The following is a 16,942-nucleotide window of genomic DNA, read 5'->3' on the forward strand; positions in this document are numbered from 1 at the left end:
ATAGCATCCAAGCCATTGATGATGATGTTGAATCTTTCAAACAGTTCATCTATTGATTCTCCTTCCTTCATTGAGAACATTTCATATTATCTGTTCAGCATGTCTATTCTGGTCTTCTTTACAAGGGTTGTACCTTCATGAGTGATTTGAAGTTTGTCCCAGATTTTTTTTGCCGTTGTGCATCTTGATACCCGTTGGTACTCCTCGAAGCTGATCACACAGTTGAGCAAGTTGATAGCTTTGGCATTGAGTTCCACCTTTTTTCTGTCTTCTTTTGTCCAACTGGCTTCATTCTTGAGAGAAACCACACCATTAGCTCCTGTAGTTGTTGGAAATTGAAGACCTTCCAAGATTATCTTCCAGAGTCTGTAATCTACTGATTGAACAAAAATCTTCATTCTTTCTTTTCAATAGGTGTAGTTATTTTCATTGCAGAGTGGAGGTCTATTGCTTGACTGCCCTTCTGTCAATGTGTAGGCCACCAGGTTTAAGCCACTATTCTCTGCCAACAGGATCTTTTCTCCAAGCTGCAAAGCTTGATCTTTTTGAGACCAAGCTCTGATACCAATAGATGGTAATCAGTGGCTAAGAGAAGGGGGTTGAATCTTAGCCTCTTTTTGCAGAGTGTTACTTTCTGCCATTTGAAATAGCTTCAGGAGATTTTTCTTCTTTTTGTCTCGTAACTAGTTAAGAGACATTTTCTTTTTGTCTCGTAATCAGTCAGGAGATATTTTTCAATTTTTTCTCCTACGCAACAGAAATAGAAATGGAGTAGAAGAGAAAGAAAGAATCACACCAAGAAGTATCCTGGTTCAGCTGCTAATGCAGTCTACATCCAGTCTCCATCACAACAATGATGGAATTTCACTATAATCATCTTTGATTACAAACACCAATTCTCCCTAGGAACTATCTTTCCTATCCGGGACAAGTCTAGAATCTATCCCCAATCCTGAACTTGACTTGGTCACCTGCCAAGCTTTCAACTGCTAAGTACTAACCCAACTTGCAAGGAGATTCCCACAGAATCATGATACACAACACAGATGTACAAAGGACCTCTAATACATCTATGGCTTTTTCTTTGATTTTGTACCCTCTGTCTTTTTCCACTCACTGGCTTTTTCTTACAAACCTCACACTGTTTGCCTTTTTCACCATGAGACTCAAGACAGACAAAACTAAAGAAAATACAAAATAGAAAACATTGAAGGAGAAGAACTTCTGTTAGCTTGGGTAGCTATGAGAACTCTGTGCTTACTCTCCTTGTCTCAAGCCTTGGCCGTTCACCCTTATCATAGAAGGGGAAGCTTCCAAAGTTGAAACGATTCAACTGAGCCAACTTCTTCTTCTTCAACCTAAAACCGGTTCGGACAGAGAGAAGAGAGAGGAAAACCAAAATCATAACAACATTAATGTACCTCTCTCTCATCCATTCTTATCAATCTTCATCAATCTGAGCCTTCCATCTTGACTTTGTCCCCAAGAAAGAATCCTGACCCTTGATGAATCATTGATCCTTGACAGCTCCATCTGTTCTATTTCTGCTTCTTCCTCCACGTAGCTACAGTAGCTACCTTCTGTGATGGATGAACAAAAAGTAGAAACGAGCTTCACCTAAGGGATCTTCTTCTCTGGCCGAATTAGATTGCTTCCATTTTTGGATATGGAGAGCCTGAAGCTTCTTCTCCACATCTTGTCCTTAGTAGCAAAAATCCTAGCCACGCCATACTGTAGATCTTCTTTCTGCAAGGGCCATCATCACCTTGGTCACTTGCTTCTTCATAGCTTCTGTTTTTCTTCTTCTGATAGCTTACTTCTACAAGCTTCTTCCCTGTCAGTGAAGTGACCGAAACATAGAGAGAGAAGAGAGAAAAAAAACTATCAATGGAAGTAATGAATGAAATTAAAATGAGTTAATTTCCACTTCCATTCCACTAGGTATAGTAACGTGTGAAATCAATTAATGTCATCAAATAAATTTTGAGTTTTCTCTTTCCTGTTACCAATGCAATTAAACCAATTGAATTAACTTTAAATTCCATTCCAAAGGGGAGTAGGTAACCGTGGAGCTTTCAATGCAAATAAATTGAATTGAATTGATTTTTGGTTACCAAGGCATAAAGTCATGTGACTGACTTTTGGTTACCAAAGAATAAAGTTAATTGAATTGAAATTTGGGTTCCAATAACCAAGGCATGGAGAAATGAAGCATGCTTGAGATCCTTGGGCTCCATTCTTTGATTTATCAACTTTGGTTTATGGGCTTCTGATTTGGGCTTATCTCAATCTCAAAATTCAGCCACTTGATTTATTTAATTTGCACAAGGCTAAATTAATTCATTAATCAAAGTGGGTTTGATTAGCTTTTTGGCCCATTGTGGAAAACTATTTTGCTTCCTGCACACTTGAATAAAAATCATCAAACAAACCATTGGAAATTATTTAAACACTTAAACATATTTAATAATGTTTGTTCATCACTTTTAATTTAAGTTTTCCAAACTCAACAGTTGTCTTGGCATAACTTGATGACATCATTTTTAATCATTTCAACCAGCAAAAGAGAAAGCTTTTCTAAACTCTCACTATATATGTACAGAGGTTACAACTAATAGACTGAGTTTTCTATATAATTTTCATAAGCAAGAAAAGGAATGCAGTAATGATTAATGAATAATTTTATTATTTATCCACACTATAGATCCCAACTAAGTAGAATCATCGTTGATTCCACCACCGGTTACAAGAATTTGGCCAATTAGCTTCCACAAAAAGAGTCGTAAAATCATCGCTAATCTGACGCAAAATATATTTTGTGACGGATTAGCTACCGCCTAGCAACTAATGCTTTCCTCGCTAATTACAAGTCACAGATCAGTGAGGCAAATACAACAGTCGCTAATTCATCGGAAAGTTTTTTTAGCTACCGATTAGATAGTCGCAAATCAATCACTAAAGTAAAAGCTAATTCCATAGAAGAAATGGACTAAACGGTAGTCGCTAATTAGCGACAAACTCTACTATAGCAGACTTATCGCTAAATGCAAGCTAACTTTGTAGACAAAATGGAATGATTAGTTGACGCTAATTAGCGAGAAATATTTCCTAACCTAACTCGTCGCAAGTTGTCCGCTAATATAATCGCGAATCTGTCACATTTTGTAGCAAATCCATAGCTAATCTTTGAAAATCCTTAATCAAATTTGTAGGAACTTTGTCGCTAAACCAAAGCTATTCGAAATGATAATGTAGAGTTATGAAATAGTCGCTAACTTGCAAAAAAATAATATGTAGCCAATTACTTGCAATACTATCGCAAAATGTCATCGCAAATTCCTTTTAAACTAGTATTGATAGGTATCTCACAAATGTTTTAGTCGCAATAGAGTCTTTGATTTGTCACTATCATCGAATTTAGAATACCTATTTTGTCGCTATACTAAAATAAACCTCATTATTTTTTTATTTTAGTCATTGAACTAAAAGATTATAACACATACAAATATAATTAGTTCATCAACATCAAAACTAAAGGCTCAGTTACAATATCATGTAAAAGTAAGTATTCACTTATTTATAGATGTTTCAATCTAACCGTACAAATGTGATCCTACTTTTATAAAATTCATTATACATTATACATCTCAATTTCTTATTCATCTCAATTTCTTATTGTACATTGAAAATTTTAAAAAAATGAAAAATACATATAAACACCACCTAAGACTTGGCAGTTGATACAGTAAGGTAAATGTATTAAATTGCATACTTGCTTCTTCAAAATTGTAGGTTATCTACATTAGTATCTATGTTCGCAATCATCGTTGGTTGATTTGCTGAGATACTGCTGGGCAAGGTAGACATGTTTTGTGCATCATCCTCCCTTTTATTATTATGTATAAAATATGAGGAGAATCATCTATTTTAGTAAACCTGAAAGCATAAGCAAGAAAATGAAAAGAATATAAGCCTAAGAAGATTATAAACTACTTAACCAATCAATATATTCTACCAAAAATAGCAGTTTAAAGGTTACAAAAATCAATTCCAATGAGTAGGAAAAAAAAGCAACATTGCAATTTCAAGAACAAAATATAAAATGCTTACCCTTAAAATAGGAAGAGTCGTATTTCTGTGCATCTGTGCATTTGTTGATATATAGCAAGGCATCTGAAGAACTCCTATGTAACTAAACAAATCATCACACGAGCACAAAGAAAGTAAGCAGTTTTTTCTTGTAAGTAAAGCATTTTACCAGAAAAAGGAAGATACAATATAAAACACTACATCATTGAACAAAAGCATCTTCTCTTCGAGCAAATATTAGTATTTAAGATGAAGGATCTAGTTTATGCCCGCTAGTTGAAAATTAGGCAATATAGACATTACACTTGGTTACCATGCAAAAATAAGGGGCTTGACATTCTTATTCTTATTACCAACTACATAGTATAAACCTAAAGATTATTAACAACCATAAAATTGTAGCAGATAAAGATCTCACAATAGATTAGCATATGAGCTTTCATCATCAAATCCAAGTGGATAGACCACTTTCTCAATTTATAACAAAATTTGTCAAGAAAGCAATATGCTTTTTTTTTGTGGCATGTGTCCATACTCCATAGTAAGAGTATTCAAAACTATTGCATCAGATCATTGAGCCAAATAAGTCAAGTTGTTCAGAAGATGAGAAGAACTAAGAATCACAAATTCTCTTGTAAGAAAATTTATTTTTCAAAGACAAAAAGAAAACGTAAAGGCCAACTCCTCCAACGTGGAAAGCATGCAAAGTGAAATTTCAGTGTGTAAAGGTTAAAGACAAAATAGAGTGCCTATTGAAACTATATAAAAGCAGAAATTATAGATCATGAGACCAACAAGAAAGACCAACCCCTAAATAAATAAATAACAGAATTCTAAATTACCCACCTGATCAAGTTCAGTTGTATGTTCTCATGACACATGGACACAGTTGACAAACTTTGTATAGCTTCTTCTAGGAAAAACACAAACAATAGTTTCCAAATAACATGAGACAAGAAAGTAGATGGATTTATGTCAGAATATTTCTACCTAGCAAAATTCAAACATGAGTTATGAAATAGGAAATTCCAAATTTTTACCACTACTTCAAAGTCAAGCAAAATGGTTTACCTTGCAGATATCAGGATTAGACTCATTCCTCCATGCTCCTCTCATAATCCTAGTATCATCAAAATTAAAACCTTTCTCTTGCACTGCATTGGGTGATCTTTCTTCCTGTAATGAAAGATAACACATTGTGACTGTGATCCCTGGACATAGACCTGTTATTTTCTTACCCGTGCAGAAACATCATATGATCAAGGAAATAGAATCATAAAAATAGAAATTAAAAAATCAGAATCATAACAACAAACTCACAAACAGAACATAAAAAATTAGTATCATAGAAACAGAAATTCAAAACAAAATTAAAAAAATAAAAACCCTAATAAACAAAACAAAAAGTAAGTTTGATGAACATATGCTTGCTCACCAAAAGAACGGGGATGTTTGTTGTCTTTGCAAATTGCAGCAAAGCTGAAGTGCATCCTTTCACCTGTCACACACCTATATGACATGTCATATATCATGGAACCGGCATATCATTTCATCGTATAAAAAGAAATAGCCAATGCACCAGTTTCAGTTCATGCAGCAAATACATTGATTAGCTACATTAGATTCAGATCAAGTAATCAGACAAAAGAAAAATGCAAAAAGGAAACTTACCTTCAGGAGTTGGAGCTAGACTATCATAAGGCACAACAACTTCATCCATAGGCGTCTCGATCTTGCTCCACTCAAACCAGAGAGTCACATTGACCTAAACAGAAATGAAGCTGGCAGTTACAAAAATGAAACTATAACAACAAAAGCAAGCAACAATCATAAAGGAAAAAATTTGTTGAAGGTTTAAGAAAACAATGTATCCCATGTTTAAGAATTCTGAAAAGTGGAACTGAAAGGTTTGAAAATTTGGTGTTTGTGTTGAATTTCTTATGTTGATGTTATGTTTATGTTTATCTCATATTTGGTATGTTATGTTTATGCCTTTACTTCCCCATCTCTCACATTGAAGGAAATATCATTTCAGGTTCTGTGATTAACCATGATTGAACTACTAAACATAGACATCCCAACATATATATGATTTTCTTACAATTTACAAAGTACAAACCACACACCATAGTAATTTTTCACACAATGAAGCCTCAATTTTCCACCAAAAACACCAAACGAAAGAAACCTCAATTTCACCAAAAACACCACACACAATGAACACCAAAAACCCTCCAATTTTCCACGTCACATGAATTTCACCAATTGAAACTACAAACACAAATTACTAAAAAGCAGCATTCATCAGAGATACAAGCATTCAAATAATAATAGCAAGAAAAAGTGAGATTAGGATGAAGAAAAGAATACCTAACAATATTCATGTGCTACATTTCCTTGAGGAGAGAAATCTCGCATATTGCAGTGCTAGGAACGCCTTCATTCTCCTACTTAAGGCGAATCTTCTATTTTACAAATTAAAACAGCAGCACCAGCACAGCAGGAAAGGAGAGGCTGCGAGAGCGAGGGAAGGAATGGGAGAAGATGCGACGCGAGGGAGGGAAACGGCAACTGTGAACTGCGAAAGGAGGGAGGGAGGGAGAGAGGACCACGCCGAGGTGTTGTCCGCGAGGCTCTGTTCGGCGAGTTGGCGACGGTGAAGGAAAACGCTGCTGGGAGGAAGGGGCTCGACGGCTGTGTATTGGGGATTGGGGATTGATGTTCCTTCGTTAGAGAGAGACTATGAGAGACTAAGAGTGGCGCTGCTACTTGCTAGGTTTAGGTTATTTAGTGTTTGGGTCTCTGGGTGTTGGCCTTTTAGGGATTTTTTAAGTGATCGGTTCGGTTTGGTTAAGATTTTTGTGTCAAAACCGAAAATCAAACCAAACCGTAAAAAACAGCAAAACGTGATTTGTTTAGTTTTTTTTGTTTTTGATTTGTTCGATTTTTTATTTTTTCGGTTTGGTTGATCAGTTTGTTTCGTTTGGATCGATTTTGAACACCCCTAATTGATAGGTTATTGGTCGAACAGTCTATTTCGGTAATAATTTAATAAATATATAAAATTATAAAAAAATCAAAATTTAAATATTAAAGGTAAAAATTAAATGATAATAACATTTTATATTATTTAAATTTGATTTAATTAAATTACATGTAAATTATGATATAATCCATACTTTTATATAATACATAAAATATTGAGCAAATATAATAAAAAAATCTACTAGTGGCACATATAAAATAACATGGTATATATAATTATAAGCATTACATCTATTGAAGATTCATTTGTCACAATGAGATGGGAGCTTTTACTCATTGTCAGGTTCAAGGATTGAACCTTAAAAAATCACTTTTTGAAGGAGATTCAAATAGATGCTTTTACAGTGATCCAAACCCCACTGGTCTACGTGCGGAGCGTGCGGATCAAGAAAGAAGTGCGGCTCAACTGCCTAAACCGAGTCCGGTTCGCAACAAAACTGTCCGAGTTCAACTTTTGACCACCATTGATTGAGTTAATTGCAAGTCCGATCTTAATAATGAACCGAACCGGATAAGACATCAATTTACTGTTTTTTCAGTAGAACCGATCGGTTATATCCGATTCAGTTCTGATAACTATGGCAAAGTAGTTTAGACTTGCATTTTTTACGAGTATAATTTTAGAGTCAAATATCCATCTTTTACTCACTCTTAAGTTCAAGGATCAAACCTTAGAGACGCCACTTTTGAAGGGGATTCAAATAGATGCTCCTATAGCGATCCACACTCCACTGGTCTACGTGCGGAGCACGCGGGTCAAGGAGGAAGTGCGGGTCATCAACTGCCTAAACTGAGTCTGGTTCATGACAAAATCATCTGGTTTTTAACTATTTGACTACTATTGACCGAGTCAATTGCAGGTCTAGTCTTAATAATGAAATAAATCGGATAAGACATCGGTTTATTGGTTTTCTGGTCGAACTCGTCGGCCGGTCCAATTCTGATAACTATGACTAAGTTGTTTAAACTTGCATTTTTACAAGTTTAATTTTAGAGTTAAATATCCATCTATTTAAGTCAAGTAAACAAGCTAGTCCGACAAATTTAGCTCATTTTGACAAATCCTAATTAATTCAAGAGCTAGCTCAAATTAATCTTTATTGAATGAATTTTAAAATGATTCTAATTAATAATAAAACTTGTACGATCATATAAAAATAAATTCTCATATATAATAATTTAATTATCTTATCTATTATATATTTTTCTAGTATATTTTGGGTAAAATACTTAAATAAACCAAATGCATGCAAATATTACCAAAATCATCCAAACCAAGAAATGGTATGTGAATAGGGGTGGCAAACGAGCCTAAATCCGGCGGACCGTCCCGCGTAACCAATCATAAGTATTATTGTGTGATATTATTAGATTAATTTTATATTGTATAGATACCATATTACCAATTAACCTCATCAAACTGGCTAATTTGATTCAGTTTTCAGAACATTGTATATCATAAAAATTAATTTTTATGTTTCTAAATCATACATTTGAGATAAAAAAAATTGTAAATAATAAATTATTAATAAATAAAAATAAAAATAAAAAATTTATGAATTATTTAATTTTTTTAATGTATAGAATAATGAAATTTGAATTAATTTAAGTATAATATTAAAAACATTACGTTATTATGATAGGTAATAATCAAGAAAAAAAATTTATAAATGTTTGTTTATTTGTTATTTTTTCAATTTTATTTAATTTGAAGCAAATATAAAAATTTAAATTTAAAGATTTCTTTTTTGCATAATTTTAATTGTTAAAATTTTTTTATTTTAATTTTAGATTTAATATCTTACATCATCTTTAGTTTCATTATTCATTCAAATTTTTTAATTTTTATTTTCATTATATTTTTTTATTATTCTCTGTACACATATCTATCATTATTTTCTTCACTAAATATAAGAAAGATAAAAAAGAGTACTACATGTACTCAACAGAATAAGAAAAAAGACAACAAGAATAGAAGTTATGTATAAAATAAAAAAAAGATAACTGTAAGACAAAGGAAAATAAGAGACAATGATAATATGATGACCAATTTTTAAGATGACAGTTATATTAATCAGAGACAATAATAATTATACATGTATAAAGAAAAATAAGAGAAAATGATAGTATATAATATGATGAGATGATATAATAAAAATAAAAATTAATAATTTTAAAAAATAATAAAATTAAAAAATTAAATATGTTCAAGATAAGATTGAAGAAATATATTTTTTTAGCTATTAGAATTATGGATGGAGATAAAGGATAATTTGGATATAAATTTTTAAATTTGTTTCTAATTAAACTGAGAAAATAAATAAATTTAATAATATTTATAAATAACTAATCTTTATATAATATTAGTAAGTGTTTATATTGATTTTGTTACACACGATAACAACAAAATATTTTTTAAATCTTGTTTTTTAATTTTATTTTATTTATTTTATATATTTTACATGTTAAATAATTTAAGGTATTTAATCTTTTTTATAATTTATTTTTAATTATTAATATTAAATTTATAATTTTAAAAATAAAAATATAAAATTAATTTCTTAAACTCAATAGAAAAGTGGTTGAACAGGCACGTGAACCACTAGTTAAAGTAGTGACGGAATAAGGACTAACGTGTTTTTTCACAAATTAGTAGCAACTTAAAATCAGTGAGGAAAGTCTATCAGTTGTTAAGCGGTCGCTAATTCCTCACTTAATAAGCTTTTGATTAGTGACTCAATTGCGACCAGTTACTTCTAACATTCTCTCGGTTAATTTTAGATTTGTTATAACTCTGCGACGGATTTTCAACGAGAGTAGCGGGTAATTTGCTACAAAATAGGTAGGATTTAGCTTTTGTTTTGCAGCAATATTGCCGTTGCCAAGTCGCTCACTAAATTAAACTTGCGACAACTTAGCGACAAATGTATTTTGCTCGCTAATCAGCGACTTGAAATCGGCGAACGAAGTGTGTCAGTTGTTAAACGGTCGCAAATTTCTCACTACTTAGGTCCTAGGCATTCAATATCTGTATTTTTCCTTTAGCGACTAATTAGCAAGGAACACTTTCCTAGCTGAATGATTTTCCGTTGCGACGAGTTAGCGACAATTGTTTTCTGTCGCTATCCTAATTTTGAATTTTTACAATATTATGCGACAAATTAGCGAGAAACTAGTTGCTCGCTAAAAATAAAAACTTTGGTGACAAATTAGCTAGGAATTTGTCCATCGCAAAATGCATTACAAGTCTTTGTGACGGATTAGCTAGTAACATTGTTCCTCACTAATTAGCCTTTTCGCACAAAGTTTATTTAGCGACGGAATAGTGACAATAATATCCTTCGCTATTTTTTTTATTTGATTGAACTTCTTAGTGACTAATTTGCTAGAACATTGTCACTCGCTAATTATTTTGTGACAAATTAGCGATAAAATTTTTCTCGCTCTTTTTTTAGCTATGAAACTGAATTTGCGAGAAACAAACTTACTTGTAAATCTCTCGCTAATTAGTCGCTTTTCTCAAGTTTGGATATTTTGTGACCGCTCATTAATTTTGTCGTTAGTGCGTCACTATTTCCTCGCAAGTTAGTGATGGATTAGTGATAAAAAAATATTTCTCGCAAAAATTCGTCGCTAATCTGTCAAATTCTTGTAGTACCCTCCTCTTTTTAAGAAACAAATCAAAATACCAATAGGGACGACACTTCCAGTCCAAACAGCTTGCCTCCAAAAAAATATGCATACATTTCAGAAACCTGGTACCAACCAAACTCCAAACTCCTATTTTCAAATTCTACCCATTTATTCCTGTTACACTTTCCTCCTTTCTATGACTATTAGTGTCTAGTGCTAATTCAGGCTTCATTGTTCCTGTTCTTGCCACATGCAAACCTCCCCATGACTAGTGTGTCCAGAGCCTCTAGCACCACTCGGCTAGACTCAGATTCAATAGATGAACTGGCTTCATCCAACAATAACATAGGCATATCTTTCAAAATTTCCCTAACAATTGCAATTCTCTATTTCTATCTTGGAGTTAAGTCAGTACCTCTCATCCCAACATTTGTGTCGTAACCATGAGGCAAACTGCTAATGAAATGATGAGCATTTGCTATTCTTGCGGCCTCTTTCACCTCAGCTTCACTGGTATTATGCCTAGCATATAGGATGTTTTTTCTTATGGTGGTTGAGAAAACTATACCAAGGCGGCTCCTCAACCATCTCAAATTATATAGCTTTAAATCCCTTCCGTCTAGAAAAATTTGCCCAACAACTGGACCATAAAACAACAAATTATCACATTAATTTCAGAACTTCAGTAAATGTAATCTCATAAGTTCCCCAGCAGATGCATACTAATGATAGAAACATGTATTTATGTATATATATACCATAACAAAAATATAGAAAACCAGAATATTTTATCACCAATAGAAGTAATTAAATTATTAGACATGAAACTTGGCAAATGACCAAAGTTGAAATCCATTCACAGTGCATAAATAAGTAGTAGAATCATAAGTAAAGGTAGTATGCTGATTTGTGAATGTAGAATGTTCCAATTTTGCTAAATTGAATGCACAATTGTTAAGAAATTTCATGTAAATTGTTAATCCTACTTTTCTCATGATTTACAGCAACATTTAAATCATCAACAAGATAAATTAATTTATTAGCAATTCAACATCATCTCAAAATACATGCGGAAGAAAAATCTGGAAAAACAGAGCAGGAAAAGCGATGAAGCAGGGACTCACCAACGGTCCACTGTGACTTGATGACGGCGAGAACCCGACACCGGAAGACGACGAGCAACGACCCCACGATGGTCTACGATCCATGGCGATTCGGTGACAGCGAGACCCGAAATTAGAAGATGACGAGCGCCGACGACCCGACGAGTTGCTTTTGTCGCTGGTAACGAGTAACTCAGGAAAGGCAGGGAGACGTTGAAAGGCTGGCGACGAGACGAGATGAACGACGAGAAGCCGGCGGGTGTCAAGGAGACGAGAGTCGAGTGAGACTCTAGTGGGCTAGTGGCAGTGAGAAAGAAGAGAGAGTTTGAGTTTGAGAATTGAGAGTGAGAGACATTCCTCGAGAGGGTAAAGAATTGATGAGAAAATCCAGAAAGATGAAGAACATCTTTAATTTTTTTTTTAGTATTTTAGATTTTTTTTTCTATAAATGACTATAAAAGATTAAGGTTCATGAAAAGCATTAATAAAATTGAATGATTTGTTTTTAGTGTGGATGAATAATAAAATGTGTTTTTATTTTTTTTTAAATTGTTTAAAATTTAGAATTATAAAATTAAAGTTAGTTAAATTTTAAAATTTGATTAATTTAAATGAATAGTTTTGTTCAACATAAAAAAGGTATTGAAGCCTTTTATAATATTAAATAAAAAATTATTTTATATTTTTATTAAATTATAAGGATAATTTAGTAAAAGTATTAATATGATATGTATTTAAAAAAAATTAATTATTAACGTAGAAATTATAGTACACGTGTCGTGTTTTAATTTATCTATATTTTTATTATACTGATACATATAAATTTATCATCGTAACGAAACAAACACCTTTACAAGGAGTAGGGTTAGATCCTCGTAACTCTTTTTCTCTTGCCGACACCCTAAAAATACAAAGAAGTTTCGTATCTAAATCAAACTAGACAGTACAATAACACCTTTTTCTTTAACTTATCAAAGTATAGAAGAAACATGGAAGATGCAATTTGTTATATCAAAACATGAGTGTGGTACAGTATAGAATACTATTAGCTAGAGTTAACATTTAACAGAATAGAAATTGGGAAATAATAGCCTCCAAATTACACTTTTAGAGGATACTACATAATAGGAGTAATTACCCAAATTAGTTTTCGAGAATTTTAAAAGCGGATATCCAATGTTTATCTCCATCGGCCAAATTAGTCCCCAGTCCAATTTCCGGCGTGACTCATCAACGGAAACTGCTGAGTTGGCACGTTCACTCGCATACGTGACACTTAAGTGTCCACATATGCTCAAAGGACAAAATAGTCCCTGCACAAGTAGCAAAAAGTGATGTCGTTTTAGTGTCTTCTCCCAAATATCTCGTTGCAAATAAATGTGAAATTCTTCATCTCTTGAAAACCCTAGTTATTCGAAAGTTTCTGAATTTTTTCCATAACTAGAAATATCAATCTCACTTATTTATGGAAGAAGATCCAATTTTTTCAAAATTGCAGGATGCAGCTTTGATTTCTGGCGACACGAAATAGGGTTTATTCGAATCAGATTCAAGGATAGATCTTGCATCTTGGAGTTATGTCTGCTTATGGCCATCAAATGGAGGAGAACTATTCTGCAAAGAGTCTCTCTGGTGGTTCTGGTATGTAATGTGGTGCGGATTTTACAACCACACTAACAAACCGGCAAGTGCACCGGGTCGTACCAAGTAATACCTTACGTGAGTAGGGGTCGATCCCACGAGAATTGATGGATTAAGCAAAAATAGCATTTGATAGGATTATTTAGACAAGCAAAAAAGAGTATTTTGGTATTCAAAGAGCATTAAATCGTAAATTAAGAATTTCAGAAAACAAACAGCAATGAGTTGGGAATAAAATATAGAGAATATAATTAAGGTTTCAGAGTTATCTATTTTTCCTGATTTATTTTTCTTACTAACTATTTTAATCATACAAGATTTAATTTCATGGCAAACTTTATGTGACTAGACCCTAATTCCTTAGACCTTCCTAGTCTCCTCTAAAATTCATTAACTGCCAATTCCTTGGTCAATTAATTCCAATTAGAGGGTGATGATCAATTTCTAGTTTATATGCCAAAAGAATCCTAATTATCCACAAATAAGGGGATTATAAGTCACGTATCCCGTTAAATACAAACAATTAGAAATTTAGTATAATATGTTTTCAAGCTGTTGTTCTTGTATAGAGCTTTTCCAAGTTATACAAGAACTCAATTAGAACATGGGTCATACTTCCGTTCCACCCATATTCATAAAATAAAGAGCGAAAACAATTATTGAAATATAAATCTAAACATGAATTAAATTAGAAAGATTAAATGAATAAATCCATACAAATAGACAGAGCTCCTAACCTTAACAGTGGAGGTTTAGTTTCTCATAGAAAAGAAAATAAGGATTCAGGTAAAATGTACCGCGTCTAAATGTACCGAGTTTCAATCTGATGGCATCAGATCCCTTTTTATAACTAATCCTAATAAATTTAAAATCTAATTATCTAAAATTAAAAATAATATCTTTTCCTAAAAATAGGATTTTGAATTTGAATTCGAATTAATTAACAAGTCTTCAGCTGATGGGTGGGGACCACTTGATTTATCCATTTTGCAGCTTCTAATATGTGTTTTCTGGGCTGGAAACTGGGTTAAAACAGCTCGGAAATCACCCCAGCATTTTCTGTATTTTTGCAGATCACGCATGTGACGCATCCGCGTCGTTCACGCGTTTGCGTCATTTGTGCAGATTCCAGTTCAGGCGTTCGCGTTAGGCACGCGATCGCGTCATTGCGATTTCTCCATTCCGCGGGGTCGCGTGAGCCATGCATCTGCGTCGGTCTTCGCTGGTCATCTCTTTGGTTTCTTCTCTTTCTTTGCAGAAACTTCATCAAATCCATCCGAATGCTACCTAAAATAAATAAAATTGCACAAAACTCAAAATAGCATCCATAATCGCTAAAATATAATTAATTCTTAATTAAACTCAACAAATTATATGCAAATTCACTAGGAAAAGGTAGACAAGATGCTCACGCATCACAACACCAAACTTAAACTGTTGCTTGTCCTCAAGCAACCAAAACTAATATAAGCTTGGGATGTGAATTTGCATGAGAATGAGAGTTTGATTAAGCTCATGTCTTTTCTTATAGTGGGGTTTATAACTGTAAATCCTGAATAGTTTTGGCATTTCACTCTCCTTTGAGTCAAACAAAATGTTATTGTCATTCAGAACTAGAATTCGGATAATATTATGAATTCTCTAATCTTTTACATTTTAGTTTAATCCTTGAGCACAGCAAAATTTACTTTAATTTATTTTTCTTTTGTGTTTTGCACCTTGAGCCTAGCCGTGACTTTAAATGTTTTATCTCAAGAGTTACTTGACACAAAAACACCACAAGCACTTAACTGGGGAACTCTCTTTGAGTTCTGATTTTTCTTTCAGTTACTCCCAGACAGTGGTGCTCAAAGCCTTTGGCATACTCTGTTAAACGCACTTGGTCTCGACTCTAAGTGTTCTGTCTCAAGAATTACTTGACACAATCACACCACAAGCATATGACTAGGGAAACAACTCTTTGAACTTTTAATCATGTTTGACCTCCCTAGTCATTGATGCTCAGAGCCTTGGACCTTGCTTTTATTTATTAATTTTTTTTTTGTTTTTTGTTTCTTTTGCTTCAAGGATTAAATTTTTCTAAATTTCAGAGAAGTCATAATAATTCTCTAAATTCCTATTCCTTATACATTAACATCCTTTGATTCAAATTCAAATATGCACTGTTCATATCATGCATTCAAAAATCACAGAAAATACCACAATCTTTAAGTAAATAAGACTATTTAAAATTAACTCAATTTCTCATGCAATACATCACCTCTTTTCTTTTTTCTTTAGATTCAAGTTCAGTGAGTGGTACATGAAACATCTTTTCAGCATTAAAGCAATTAAAAGAAAACTAAACTAGTCCTAGGATTCTAACTAATAAAGAATCATGCAACAAACAAAGCAAAATAGCAGAAAGCCGGAACATAACATAGAAAAAGAGGGGAGGAATAAAAATGAAAAAAATGAAAGGAACTCAACCACCTTAGTTATCCTAGCGGTCGCTTTATTCTTCAGGTTGTGCTCCTTAGTGAAGATGATTCGCCTCCCTTTTGGTGCCATAGGAAGGAACAGAAAACCCTTAAGTGAAGCGTCAACACCAAACTTAAAGGTTTGCTTGTCTTCAAGCAAATAAGAACTGAAAATAGAAAGAGATAAATATTATGATGAAAGAAAAATAAAAACATAAAAGAATAAGAGATAATTAGGATTGGGAGAGAGAGAGAGAAAGAAAACTGGGCGGCTCAAGCGACGCGTTTGCGTACAGCACGCATACGCGTGGGTCGCGCATTTTTCATAATGACGCGTTTGCGTCAGGCACGCGTCCGCGTGCCCTAGATTTTGTGCGAATTGCGCAAAACCAGCCGCGCGGCCGCGCGGCTTTCTGTTCGTATGGCTTGGGAGCCAAAATTTCAGATGACGCGTTTGCGTACAGCACACGTCTGCGTGACCAAATTTGTGCTTTTAGCACACTTCTTGCCCTAAGCCAGCACAACTTTCTGCCCAAACATTCTTTTATGTCGACTTTGCAGGTCACGCGTCCGCGTCAGTGACGCGCCCGCGTGAATGGCAAAAATCACAAACGACGCGAACGTAGGGGGTACACGAACGCGTGAGTTTGTTTGTGTGAAAGGCTCTATTCTGGCGCCACCCCGCGCAACTCTCTGTCAAATATATATATATATATATATATATATATATATATATATATATATATTTCACGCACACCCCTCTGACGCGTACGCGTCAGCGTCGCTGGCGCATCATTTGCACATTTTCTTTTTTTTTTTAGCTTGAGGTGTTCGGTTCCTATGATAAAATAGCTGCATGATCAAAAAATTAGTAAAAACTTAACAAAAACAAAATAAATGAGAAAATAACTAAGGATACGAAATTATCGGGTTGCCTCCCGACAAGCGCTCTTTTATCGTCACTAGCTTGAC

At 33.7% G+C, this 16,942-nt stretch overlaps 1 long non-coding RNA gene across 2 annotated transcripts; it reads right to left on the reverse strand.

Moving 5' to 3' along the window:
* Positions 1-3,578: 3,578 nt before the first annotated feature.
* On the reverse strand, positions 3,579-6,867 carry LOC130933367 (uncharacterized). Of its 2 annotated transcripts, none has more exons than XR_009067689.1 (7): positions 6,460-6,867; positions 5,761-5,854; positions 5,525-5,598; positions 5,161-5,265; positions 4,936-4,999; positions 4,111-4,192; positions 3,579-3,936 (listed from the first exon to the last, which is right to left on the reverse strand). It is a non-coding gene; the product is annotated as an uncharacterized LOC130933367 (long non-coding RNA). The 2 variants fall into 2 exon arrangements; XR_009067688.1 differs by having other exon boundaries at positions 4,936-5,002.
* Positions 6,868-16,942: the final 10,075 nt, after the last annotated feature.

This window comes from Arachis stenosperma, chromosome 6, assembly GCF_014773155.1.
Source record: "Arachis stenosperma cultivar V10309 chromosome 6, arast.V10309.gnm1.PFL2, whole genome shotgun sequence".
Taxonomy (NCBI): domain Eukaryota; kingdom Viridiplantae; phylum Streptophyta; class Magnoliopsida; order Fabales; family Fabaceae; genus Arachis; species Arachis stenosperma.